We start from the raw sequence: 6077 nt of genomic DNA, 5'->3' as shown, positions 1-6077 counted from the left end.
GACAAAGTCAACAGGAAAAACACATACATTAAAGAAAGCGTGGTTGTTGTTCAGGCGATGCAATGACGCTTTAAGTGGTTTCACTTTCCACTATTTATATCTTTCGTGATTAGGGATCGACCATTATAAACATGGGGAAGGAAGTGCAAAATATATTTCCTTCACGTAATTGTAAGCTACATTTCGGGATTATGTTGGTGTAATTATTATGGCTATTCCCTAATAAATGAACGTGGTTTTGCTTTTATAATTATATTTGTTCTCCTGCCAATTCTTATATTTACCATTCGTATCTCCGCACTCACAGGTGTATGTTATCGCGTTGTCATTGCCGACAGAAACCTACAGACAACAATTGAAAGAAGTGAATGAATCTTTCTTTTATGTAATTATCCCAAAATTGAAGATTAATTATTTCAAATTGTCTTCATATACTAAAATCGCGGAATTGATGAGGATGATTGACAGTCACGTGCTGATTATATGTATCATTCCTTTAAAATGACATTAAAGTGCGGAGTCGTCGCGCTGCGCATGTGCGACATTTGTGTTGATAAACATTGAATTTCCTACAGTCCAATGCGCTCTTCAAATGGAAATCACAAGTATGAGGTTTGACCTGGGCGCGACTTGCACTGATTACCAACGGTGACTCCTTCGATACCTTCCAATCACATGAAAATTGCCTAATTAAAGCTTGAAACGTCTCAGTTCGTACTCGTTGATCTACACAACAGTCAAAGTCGCCATCTTTGTTTATATGAGACCCATATATCTCGCACATGCGCAGCGCGACGACTACCGCGCTTTAAATTTACATAAACTTTATATTTACCAAACGTTTTCCACAATATTCACTAAATATTACTATAATAATTAAAATTATCACATGAGAAAAATGAAAGAAACATTGTTCTCAATTTGAATTCTCATTTTTTTTTCTTTCACTCTACACAACTTTCATTTATTCTGACATGTTTATGCATTTACAGGCAGCATCGCCATAATACCAGACTACATGTTAGTCCTTTAGGGTAGTTGTTATCGTCTTCTGCAAATTTTGTTATTTTTCAACATTGTTGAAGCGAAATAAATTCATGAAAAATATTCTACAAAATATCACATAAAGAGTTTCAGGAAAGAGTTTTATAGCCGATTACCACCCCGTTACCAACATTACCGCTTATATCACAGCCCGTTATTTTAACAGAGTTATACAATGACATCACTTCCAACACTCTGATTATACCAAGCCTCGTCCATACCGCTTGAGTAATTGCTTTACATCATATGGCCAACATGGTTTATTTAATTCTGCTATATATTAGCAAAATGCGCATGCGTGTAGAATTACTGGTACGGATCATCAACTCAAAACACTATATGAACATCAACATTAAAAATGAAATAAAATTAAAATAAGATTCTATTCAGCTTATATTAAAAACCAAACCATTGATACGAAAGGCAAAAGTGAGACAGCAACCCGAGCCAGTAGTTAACAACACGCGTCAAACGTAGGGCACAGACTGTAAATCTCGTCAAATTGGGCTAGTACAACACGGCAACATTTATTTTGAAAAAATATGCTATCCTTACATCTGCAAAGACCACAAATTTCACTCCCTTACATCAGAATCGACATTATTTTTGCGTCAAATATTTTGAAATCTATTTTGTTATCAAATCTGTTCAGGACTTTATTTTCATTAAATAGAGCTTTTGTTGGTTGCCTTGCAAATGTCTTGTGTGTTACACTCCACAATCCTACTCTGGAGGAGAGTAAACCCAAGGTAGTTATAATCAACCACAACCTCTAGTTTGCAACGATTGTAAAACTGTTTTTCATTGTTCACTATGATGTTGTTAAATTAACTGTTTTCATTTCAATTTCAGGACGTGTAGTGACAGTCTATTTAGCAATCTCTGTAATCAACCTGGGTTGAACTTAAGACAGCTAAAGCTAATAACCGAAAAAACTAATTGACGATTGCAATATGTACCAGGGGAAATTGAGATATATAGCCTCCCCAACGTCGTAAACGTAAACTGTAACAGGAAAGAACACAATACTATTCTGTTTACACACAGTTTACACTCGTAACAATCAGATACCTTGGCTGTCGATGTAACTAAGTTTGTGACGTTAGCATACACTGAGAGTAAAACAGAAAATAATTTACCTATTTAGCTCTGCTTTGAATAATATATTACAAAATAAACAATGATCAACTCGGTTGAATGTCTTTTCAAAACCAATAAAAGCGTAATATAATCTGTCATTAACACACTGTTTCAATAACGGTGTCACCATTTGTAGCAAATATTAGTGATGGCGTCGTCAAGGTCAAACAAATTGTCATGTTTATTTGTTTTAACTGTGCCTAGTACATAATTACTGATTTAGACATCATTTATCGACTTTTAGAATTTGTTTACTCAGTAAAAAATATTTTAGGAGAAAACCAGTGTCAACACAAGAAAAATGGATCGTTTTGAATCTATGTCCATTTGTATTCGTGTTCAAGAATTATTTCATAAAAATAAATAGTATTTTTTCATTATATATACCCGAACAAAATGAGAATCAATGATTATCGGATACCGGTATTTACGCCATATACTCGGTCTGTACTACATTTCCAATAAATTTTAGTTGCCCCACGCATTTTTGGCATGACAGAATATAGGCATATTAAAATATTTGATTTTGCAATGAAATTAACAATTTTGAAACCGGCGTCTCGAGATTGGCCGGCGTTGAGAAAAGAGTTCTCTGATAAATTTCCATTCCGCATGGAACCTCGCCGCTTACTGCATTTTGTTTCCTGCTATTTGGGTTTAAATTGAAGATGCGGATAAACACGCTCATTAATGCATGTATAACATGCATTTTCGAATAAAATGGTCTGCAACCTCATCTCACTCAATGACCCCTGTACCATTTACGAGGGACGATTTAAAATAACTTGGCGGAAACGAGGCTTTTAACAAAAATACTAAACACACCTGCGAACGCCTGTATTGCATGTGTTTTCGAATTCAGCATCCACAAATTTACCAAAGAATGATAGTCTGGCAATTTGACTTTAATTGTATCATAAAAACGAAGCGAGTATCCACAGCACCAATTCAACCATGCCATTTATTTAACTTTGTCACGTTAAATATTAGGTTAAGATGGAGCGTTTCAAGAGGGTGGTCGTTCATGCATTATGCATGTGCCAAATTTGTGTTGATAACAGTAGTTCATCCAATACGCTCTCCCAGCAACAAACATTTCGATCTGATCTGAAATATGATATAAAGTAGATAATATTGGTAATCGTAGTCCTAACTAACTATTTAGTTATTTAGGACTACGATTACCAATATTATCTACTTTATATCATATTTATCAGTCCGAGCAGCGTTTATTAACTTATATACTACTTTGATCTGATCACGATGTGTACTATATACTAACTTTGACACGTTCCAATCATGCCAGCAATTACCTAGTTAGACCATAGTAGTGGATTTCCTGTACACGTTGATCTGCACAATAATCAGAATCGCCATCTGTGTTAATACGTGACACATACCTCGGGCATTCACGGCGTGACAATTTCACTCAAAAAATATGTGACACACACACACGCCAAATTGCACAATATTTTATACCACAGTCCCTCTATGAGGATAGAGGGACTGTGTTTATACATTCAAATACACATTTTGGACTAGCTGAAGCAAGAATGTATTTTAACAACATGTGTTCAATGATGTTTCTTCCTTAACAACCAATTTGTTGACGAGCACAGACATACAGCGACATGACGCAAAGACATAGTTGAAATAACTCCAAGCTGTCAATACCCAATAACACGTTTGATCAAAATAAAAACTTTCTGACCAGACAGGTAATACACCGTCGCCCTCTATAGACGAGGCCATTCTGTGACGTCAAAATAACGTTCAATCAATGCCGTTCAAGTGTTTGTGTGGCTATTCATCATCTATCATATTATAAACCTATAAAAAATATTTTGTATGGATGGAAGTCAATACCTCACAGAAAGGCTTCGTCACTAGTTGGCGCGCGACATATAGGAAAAATCTTTGCGGAAATTGCATTAGGATTGATAAGTCAGAGACGCGCAGTGACGTCATATATATGAATATTTGTTTCGCATTCGTTTTTATTATGAGGTAAAATTGTTTTTTTCTAGCGCAGTACACAAAGCAGCGAAGAAAGTTCCCTCTTTGGAATGCAATGCTGTATACTGTTCAGTGGGTGTCGAATGAGATGTAGATATAATGTGTATGTTTTTAAGACAATGCAGATAGAAATAATGTAAATGGTACAAACTATGCAATCGGACATCCAGTACATTTCTGAAAACGGCGATCAATGCACCTTACCGTGTTTGCGTCATTAAAAGCGCGTCTCCCAAATGTAAATACAAACGTCGTGTTGCCTGTGATAATATTCCGCTGTTTTTGTTTTGTACTGCCGTTAACTAAGTTCTGTTTCGAGCGCCCTCAGCGATCTGAGACTCTTTGTAGGCAGAGTTTGACGTGATTTGGTGTGTGTCGATTTATTCTCAACCGTGGACGTTATGGTAACGACTTCAAGCTCATTCTTTGACCCACCGCATCTCATGATAAAATGCTTTATTTAGTCTGAAAATATAACAAGAATGTAGTGCACTTATGCATTGCAAGTTTAATTATTTATTTTCATTTATTTATTTATCAAGTTGAAGCTCAATAATTATTTATATATATATATATATTATATATACATGCAGCACAGTGTATATAGGGCCGCTCATTTTGCGTCAAAGGTGACTGTGGTTGAACAAAAATGCGCCGATTAAACCACGGTTACTTGTAGCCGTCTAAGCCGTGGGTTAAACCACAGTCCCTCCAGTGATGGAGTGATTAAACGAGGACAATTTCAAACTATAGAGACAATGAATTGATCTAACACTTCCGGTCGTGTTCTCGCAATAAATGGGACAAGCTTTGTCCAGTTCAATTCAATAACTTAACAATAAAAGACCTATTTGTTATTACATTGTTCGCCATAAAGGTTGTCCGAATGAAAATTCAATATGGCGGATGTGCCATGACAACTCAAACAAACTCATGCATGCAATTACTAGGCAAATGACTTACTTTTGCGCTGAAAATTGGATATATTATCGGTGACTAGCTTTCCTGTGGATTATAAAATCGCAAACCCGTGTGAAATAGTCTCAGGTGTATGAAAAAATACGATTCGTTTGACTGACTTTATAACAGTGAACCAAATCGCAGTATAGCACGTAACGCATGTATACGTGCCAAACACTTTTTGGCCACTAAATCTGAACGACAGAATTTGATATTTACCTCTTCGTACTCGCCTTGCCCTTTCCTTAATTACTGACGTACATGAACTCAAGTTTACGTCGTTTCGAATAATATCAATGAAGTTGGCTAGTTCCTGAATAGCGTCCAAACCGGCGCAACCGGAACAATCTCCATTGCTTGTGTGAAAGATTAAATGAGTGTTATTAACCTTCACGTCAGAGTTCGGGGAATTCTCCACCTTTCTATCGAACAAAGGCACACAGAGAATCGAATCGTGTCACATTTGGTCTCAGCCGCGTTGTAACTCACCCACAGCCGCTTCAAGACTCTCTTCATCGAGAGCTTGCCACAACTCTGGGATCGGCTTTATTCACATTCCAACTGTTAGCCAATCATTACAGAGAAGTTTAAGAGCTCGAGGCGTGGCCTCCACACATATAGCCAATCACGCAAAGTATTCAACACGCCATAATGTCAGCAACTAGAATGCTATGCTATATTATTAATAATACAATAATTGACTTAGTCCTAGTAATCTCTTATTTTGAATATTGTCTATCTTAATAATACTTATTAACCTGGAATTGATAAACAAAATAAATTGTACTTTGTGTGGACAAGTGGGAGACAGTGAGCTTAGGTGCAACCAGAACTTCTTGGAAAGATTCAGTTTTTAAAGTCAATAACAACTTGAATATTCGTTGAATTTTCATTATTATTACAATGTACGCTCTTTA

The sequence above is a fragment of the Saccoglossus kowalevskii genome, chromosome 10 (genome assembly GCF_978046115.1).
Source record: "Saccoglossus kowalevskii chromosome 10, keSacKowa6.1, whole genome shotgun sequence".
Classification (NCBI taxonomy): domain Eukaryota; kingdom Metazoa; phylum Hemichordata; class Enteropneusta; family Harrimaniidae; genus Saccoglossus; species Saccoglossus kowalevskii.
Note: the sequence above shows the minus strand (reverse complement) of the source record.